Source organism: Podarcis filfolensis, assembly GCF_964270895.1.
Source record: "Podarcis filfolensis genome assembly, chromosome: 15".
NCBI lineage: Eukaryota > Metazoa > Chordata > Lepidosauria > Squamata > Lacertidae > Podarcis > Podarcis filfolensis.
In genome coordinates, this window is record NC_139618.1 from 20243499 (window position 1) to 20252084 (window position 8586).

Consider the following 8586-nt stretch of genomic DNA (forward strand, 5'->3'; position numbering starts at 1 on the left):
CAAACCAGTGGCCCCCTTGCTGTCTCTCTTCTGCCTGGGGGGTTTCTAGTGGATCTCCTCCCTCCAATATAATGATCACACACACACACACACACCGCCAGCATGTTGTTTATGTTACTGGGGTTTGTGTGCCAAGAGTCTGACATTTGACACTGATTATTTTATTAGGTCGCCTTTGGTTTTATTTCATCACCGCATAATGCCATGGGCACCTTTGCAAGCTCGACTAATAAAAGGGCTATTGTTCTTAATCATTATTTATGTCTCTTTCAGGTCCAAGTACAGCCTGGGCACTTAAATAAATAATGGCTGGAAATTTCCCACTTCTCTGCACTTTGTGAAGAGACTAAGAGATAGGGGTGGGGGAGAAATTTGATGCCATTAAAAGCTAACCAACCAAATTTGCACTTCACAAAAGAATAGGTGGATTGCAATGCAGCTGTCCTTCAAAATCCACACTTCTCCATGTTTTGCAATGCAGTTCTCTAGCCAACTAATGTATACAAAAATGCATATACTGGGGTAAAGCCTGCATAAAAATGCACATATTGGCAAAAAAAAAGCATATAAAAATCATTTTGATTTTCAAAAAGTGCTTGCAAGAATGTGTGCATTAGGCAAAATTGCATTGGAAAAAATGTCAATAGAAGACAAAATTTTCTACCGAATGTTCATGAGAACTTAAAAAAAAATGATAATAATTGCAAACTGATGTAGAAATTAGAGAAATGAACTTATGATTGGAAAAATGAAAAAGTGAGAAAGACTGAAGTGGATAGAACCACCCACCCTTTACTTAGAGATGCATGCAGAAGACCTAGGGGAGTTTTTAAATATTTGGCTGCTTTTCAACATTCATACCATGAATTAGACCCAGCAAAAGGGATGGAAGGCTACTTGCCTGCCAGGCATGGGGACAACCAGAGTGCGAGACTGAATTTTAACTCAAATGGGGGAGTAAATCCCCCACAGATGATATTTTCCTGGGCAAGCCAAACAAATGTATGATTTTAAAAGAATCTAGAGTCTGCGGTAGGAGGGAAGGTGTCATCTTTTGATTAAAGTAGAATGAACTTAATTTTCTGAACAATTATCTTATTCTTCAGTTCATTTAACAAAAGTAAAAAAGAACCCTAATATGATAATAAGTAGGCAGGCTGGGCCCATCCTTTAAAATCACTAGGTAGGTCAAGTCTGTCTAGGCTCACATTGAATTCAGCACCTGACTTCTACTGACCACCCCAGCATTTGTGAAGGTATCACATGTGCTGCCAGGAGCTTTATCCCAAAAATATGCACCTGGCAGATTAGCTTCCATGAGAATCGTTTGCTGCAAAGTGCAAATATCTGCAGAGATGCAATGGGGATCATAAGGACCATGGCTTAGAGGGCCAGTTGTTGTTTTTCCTCTCTAGTGGTTGTCATTAGTTTCCACACAGCTGCCCAGTGGTTATTTGTTTCCATTTATAAGTAGGGTTTCATTCTGTAAGCTGCCCCCAATTCATCTATTGAGCTCTGTCCCATTAATGTCCCAATCTATATGCTGATGATAGCTGATGCCCCTGATCTCCCTGAATGCTGGCAGAGACTTTGTTTGAAAGGCCTTTTTTTAAAGCCTAAAGCATATGCCCAGAGGAGCCTTCTCATCCAGAGATCTAGTCAAAAGCAAGAAATCATCTCAGCAGAGAGAGACTCTAAAGAAGCTATGATATTCCCAAGTATTGTCCACCCTGCAATTATGCCCTGTGGATGTGGAACCAGGAGCATGAGACGGCACCTCGAAGACTGAAGTTCATTTTGTTTTGCTGAAAGCAAGCTGCTAGCCCTTAAAACTACGGATGACATAAGCTTTTTAAAAACTGTGAGCAACTCCTGCTGGACCAGGATGGGCAAAATATCCACGCATTGAGGGGTTGGACTAGATGACACCTGTGGTCTCTTCCAATGCTGTGATTCTATTATTTCCATTCTGAAGGCCTCCTTCACCATTTCATATATGCATGTGGAGCCCAACGGAAGGATATAGGTCAGGTGGTGCAGACAAGGAGCTGGGATTTGTGGCACTACTAGAGAAGATGAACCTGCCTCAGGTCTGTCCTGCCTGCCTGCCTGGCTTAGTAGATTAGAGACAAAAGCAGCAGCAGCCATAGAGGGGAAGGTGGTTGGATACATCCTTGCAGTGTGCACCAAAGCAGCACTGTCTCTTAATCCTGACTTGACTTGGGGTATCCTTCCCTAAAATGTTGGCCACCAATGCTCCAAAGACCCCATGCTGAACCATCTTCTGGGGACTTCTGTCCATTAAGCCACAGGGCTAAACTAGATGGCATGCTTACTGCACAGCTGCATACCTTGTCTCGTGACATCACAAAAGCCTGATCATTCCACTCAGCAGATGCTGACTTGGGTAACATATGTGGCCCACAGCTCCTTGCTTGAAGAATGCACCACCCAACAGAGATCTCATAGGTTATCAGCCCCAGCTTCCTAGGTGCTCACAGATGCTGTCGTAGAGGGTTTCCTGCATCAACAGGGGGTTGGAATAGATGGCCTCTGATGTGCCTTCTGATTCTTTTGCTTAATAGAATCAAGTTGGCTGTCTTCTCCTGCACTCCATGTTAGGACTAAGTGCAAACTGCCTGGCTTCAACATCAAGCTGGCTTTTCTCTCCCCACCATCCCAAACCCTGGCTTTGTTTAACATGCAGCCTGGTGAAGCATTCTGAAACACTCAGAAGTTTGCTTGCTGTTTTGTAACTGTTTGCTTGATCCAAATAAAAAAAGCATTTCCTGGCTGTGTTTTGGAACTTGTCCCCCTGTTAGCACCTGCCCATAGAGATGGAGCACACAACTTGCATTTCATAGTCCTAAACAAGATGAGCAAACCCTCCATCAGATCCACTTTGTTTTTCCTCCAGCTAAACCCTTATCCTTGAATTCAGACAGATGAGTCATTCCAAGGAGCTTTGGAAACCTTAGTCAGCACTAGTTGCGGGTAGCGCATTTGTAAATTAATCACCTCCAATTACCACATCTAATGAGGAACTGGGGTGGAAGAACATGCCAAGCTTCCGCCTCCTCCCCCCTCACCTCTCACCTGATTGACAGCTCCCAGTCCAACTACCCACCCACCCACCCACTCCACCCTTCCCACAAGCCTAGGCTTGTTCCTCATGCACAAAATGTTTGCTTTGTCATCATCGCTGCGGCTGTGACTCAGGCCTCTTTACCATGTTTGAGAAATGCTGACTCAGCCTGCTCGCCCTCACTCTTCTCCCTTGGGTACATCAGACCTCTTCTGTCACATGCATAAAGACCCTGAGGGGTGGGAAGACGGGTAAGGTGATCCACTGGCAACCAACAAGCCCATTTGCATCAATGCAGGGAATAATAGATTTCTGACTCAGCACGTTTCATAATCGGCAGCTGAGCTACTCCTCAGCAATGAGTAAGGGGGCCTCTTTCTCTTTTCTTTTCTGCCATGTGCCCTTGGAGGAGCAGCATGAGACTGCTCAACAAGAGACCTGTTGATGTACAGTCACACCAGCATCATTCCGAGGGGATGGGGGAAACATGACGGGACTGATATGCTGAGAGAAAGCTAAACTGGAGAAAGGGATTAGAACATGACTCAGCTCTCCCTGCAGCAACGTGCGTCAGACCGAGGTGCACACAAGTTTTGGGGGAGAAGAGAAAAGTTGTGACCAGCTCAAGGAGCAGTAGCAAGAGCAGAGTCTGTGAGCAAGGAGCTTCTCTAGGGAGTCATTGGGCATTGCATATCCTGCTCCAGCTGGTGCCTTACTGGTCTGCTCCTCCTGAAGTTTCTGTTCTGATCTATCCTTAGCAGATACCCACAAGGTACAGCAGCACCATGGACAGCTCCACATGTGAATTTTTTTTCAGGAGGTTGACTGAGGCCTAAAGCAGTGGTCCCCATACTTTTTCGAGTCACCACCCGCTTGTCGGATAAACTCATTCCCAGTGCCCCCCTTCCCTACCCAATCGAAAACATTATTCAGAATAGTGGTTTGCACAGCCTACTAAGGAAGATAATAATGCAATAAAATTCAAAGAGTAACAATTAGTTGCACATTTATTCAGAATCCCATTTAAATTATTTAGTTTAATTAATTCAACAAAACTGATGAACTTGATCCAGTGATACCAGCTTTTCAAAGCCTGAAAATCATTTACGCCACCACTTATGCCCCCATGGGTAATTTCACCGCCCACTTTGGGAACCACTGCCTTAGGAATCCCTGCATCCAATCCACCCCTCATAAGTTCTACGCTAGGACTGCCCTGCCCAATCCACTGCATGGCCCTGATCTGGCAAGCTCAAATCAGGCTGCCCTGCCTTGGGCCAACCTGAGGACAACACACTCCAAACCAGATCTGGTCCCATATTAACTTGTTGGTGGGTGTAATGTATAATTAGGGTTTAAGTCAGCGGTTCTCAACCTGTGGGTCCCCAGATGTTGGACTACAACTCCCATCATCCCTGAGCTCTGGCCTTGCTAGCTAGGGGTGATGGGAGTTGTAGTTCAACAACATCTGGGGACCCACAGGTTGAGAAAGGCTGGTTTAAATGCAATTAAGCATACAGCTGCGAGGGGCTGAGGAAGGAGACATTGCATATCCTCTGACATTTCTCCAGTGAAAATAGGGACATCCCAAGGAAAAGCGGGATAAAAAAAAAAGACTGGGGCAGCTTCTGTAAACCTGGGACTGTCCCTGGAAAGTAGGGACACTTGGAGGGTCTGGACATTGTGTCTCCTTCTTCCTCCACACTCTGGACCAATTCTGTGGGGTGTTCCTAGGCAGACAGGGATAAAGCACCTGCGTAAACACACACTTCTCTTTTCCAGGAGGTCTTGGTAAAAGTTGGGAGCAGTAGAATTAGCCTGAACCTTGAAAAGCACATAGAGCTGAAAGAGGAAGTGGCAGAGAGTGCCACACTCCCAACTTCCTCTTCCAGCTCTATGGACATTCCAAGGATTAAAAGAGTAAGTGCACCCATCACCTCATGACCAAGGAGGTGCAGGAAGGGGGCACCAGACAAAGGTCTCAGGGGTACAATTGTGCCCACAGGCATCACACTGGCAACCCCTGCAGTAATGCATCAGCCATGATTGCTGGACCTTGCATAATGAGAAGCGGAGATTGGAGGCAGTGAGGCTTCTAAATACCAATATCAGGAAACCACAGGTGGTGAGAGCGCTCAGGTCCTGTGTGTAGGTTTCCCACAGGTATCTGGTTGGCTAGGATGCTGGACAAGGCAAGCCATTGGCCTGATCTCATGTTCAAATGTTCAGTTGCCTAAATGGCACACAAAGCCATATCTGAGTAGCAAAGGTATCCCTACTAGCTTCACCAAAGGCAGGAGAAAATGTGGTCCTCCATATGCAGCTGACTGCAACTTTCATAATATCTGACTTGGGGCTGATAGAACCTTCCTATGCCTGTGGCTTGCCATATTTCAAGGCACCCCAAAAGTTGTTGAGCTTTTTTTAAGTAAGACCAAAAGTTGTTGAGCTGATGTTTTACAAAAATGCCATTTTTTTCAATTGATTTGCCTAAGATTCAGGACAAAGCCCTGCCTTTCATAAATTCCCCACAGACGCCAATTCTGCCTTTCAGATCCTGGAAATGTCTGGGGAAATTGGGACATATGGCAGCCCTAGATCAAGGGGTCTCAAGGTGAAGACTCTCCAGCTTGGCCCAGAAACCAATAATCTGAAATCAGAGCCTAGTTTGGTTTTATGCCTCTGAATACCAGTTGCTGAGAATTGCAAGTGGGCAGAGTGCTGCTGCGCTCACATTCAGCTTACAGGCTTCCTGCACACATCATGTGAGAATGGGGTGCTGGACAGGATTGGCCATTGGCCTGACCCAGCAAGCTCTACTTATAATCATGTATATACACCTGGCTCTGTGAAAAGGAAGAGTGTGTCTATTAATAGGCTGACACGTTCAACATGCTGTGTGTCGCTCTATCAATCCGAGAGGCATACAAAGGCATCCATTGCGCCTGTGTGCCAGAGAACGAACATGCACTTGTGTACATACCAGTTTGTCCAGTGTGTTATAACAGAGGGCGGAAAGCTGGCTAGGGTCAACTTTCTGCAAGTGTCGATTTGCCAGGGAGACGTCCAGCTCGTGGAAACGCTTCTGCCGACTGGGTGCCATGGAAACGGCATTCCTGCAAAAATATGCAATAGCACTTCCTTTAAAAAGTAACTAATTGAGGCACGAAGGGTTGACACCCGTCGGAATTTATTCCCCATGAGCTGCTGACAAGGACAGCAAAGGCTGCTGGGTAATTAGGGCAGGCATTGGTGCTGAGTGGACAATAGCAAGCTGTATGGGTTTTTTTTTCTGGCGGTGGGGAAAGAATGATAACTGTGCATAGATGGGTCATGGAAGGACATATAATCACCATGTTTATTCACATTCATCTGTTAGCAACCCTGCTTCTTCCTTTCCTGTCTCCCCTTCTCTCCCTCTTTCTTACCATCCCCACAGTGGTGAAATTTAGAGCAGGGAGCTTTCATAGAATCAAAGAATTGTAGAGTTGGAAATGATGCCAAGGGTCATCTAGTACAACCCCCTGCAGTGTAGAGATCTTTCTTTTTGGCTAGACATATCCTTTCACAAGTGTTGTATTCACTGATAATACCATTTAGCTCAGGGGTGTGGAACCTCAGGTTCAGGGGCCAAATGTGGCCCTCCAGCAGTCCCTGTCTCTGGCCCTCATTGGGTCCAGGCCACTCCCTGCTTTGTCCACGAAGGGCTTTTGCTTGTCTGCAATCTGTTCATCATACCTTGAATGTGCCTCTTGCTGATCTGGATGGAAGGTAGAGAGGGGTCTGTGAGCATGTGCAGAAACTAGATTATTGCACAAAGATAAACTTTGCATTCATTGCCCCGCCCACTTTTGCACCCGGCCCCCACCCACCATTGGCATGTGGCCCTGGAAGGTTGTCCCAAAGGAACATGACCCTCAGTCTGAAAACGGTTTCCCCATTCCTGATCTAGATATAGATTAGAGCTGTGAGAATGATGGCACAATCCTATCCTACCTCTCTTTTAAATCAGAACCAGTGAGGGCGGTGAAGGTCCTGTGTGAGTGTCTGGAAGCGGTTGGAGGATGGATGGCGGCTAACAGATTGAGGTTGAATCCTGACAAGACAGAAGTACTGTTTTTGGGGGACAGGAGGCGGGCAGGTGTGGAGGATTCCCTGGTCCTGAATGGGGTAACTGTGCCCCTGAAGGACCAGGTGCGCAGCCTGGGAGTCATTTTGGACTCACAGCTGTCCATGGAGGCACAGGTCAAATCTGTGTCCAGGGCAGCTGTTTACCAGCTCCATCTGGTACGTAGGCTGAGACCCTATCTGCCTGCGGACTGTCTCGCCAGAGTGGTGCATGCTCTGGTTATCTCCCGCTTGGACTACTGCAATGCACTCTACGTGGGGCTACCTTTGAAGGTGACTCGGAAACTACAACTAATCCAGAATGCGGCAGCTAGACTGGTGACTGGGGGCGGCCGCCGAGACCATATAACACCGGTCTTGAAAGACCTACATTGGCTCCCAGTACGTTTCCGAGCACAATTCAAAGTGTTGGTGCTGACCTTTAAAGCCCTAAACGGCCTCGGTCCAGTATACCTGAAGGAGCGTCTCCACCCCCATCATTCTGCCCGGACGCTGAGGTCCAGCGCCGAGGGCCTTCTGGCGGTTCCCTCATTGCGAGAAGCAAAGCTACAGGGAACCAGGCAGAGGGCCTTCTCGGTAGTGGCGCCCGTCCTGTGGAACGCCCTTCCAGCAGATGTCAAAGCGATAAACAACTACCTGACATTCAGAAGACATCTTAAGGCAGCCCTGTTCAGGGAAGTTTTTAACGTGTGATATTTTACTGTATTTTTGGTTTTTATGGAAGCCGCCCAGAGTGGCTGGGGAGGCCCAGCCAGATGGGCGGGGTATAAATAATAAATTATTATTATTATTATTATTATTACACATCTGCTTAAATGTAAGCCCCGCTGAGTTCAATGGGACTCACTTCCAGGTAAAGTGCGTCAAAGATTTCAGTCTTGGTCAACCAATTGATGAACAACATTTTCGATCAGCCGAAAAGGTGCTCCTGATTTACTGGGCAGCAGATCTCAACACTTTTAAAGTTATCTTTAATACAAGTACTTTACAAAAGCTACAAATGGCAAGTACTGTACTATCTTTAAAGAGATGTTGCTTTCTGGGAAAAGCCTCTTCTAAGACCTGAGTATTCACAAAAAACAAAGGAAGTATGCCCCCCCCCCATGTCTCAGAACTATTGCTCTGTCCTTAAATTGCCTTAGGACACAATGGTCATTGGTCATGCTGGCTGGGGCTGGGAGTTGAATTCCAACAGCATCAGGTTAGCCAACTGACCTAAAGTAATGTGTGATGCTAGAGCTACACACAGGGGCATGTGCAAACCCAATCCCAAGTAGAAGTGCATAGGATTACAGCCTGAGCCTTGAATAAAGGTAAAGGTAAAGGGACCCCTGACCATTAGGTCCAGTCGTGACCGACTCTGGGGTTGCGGC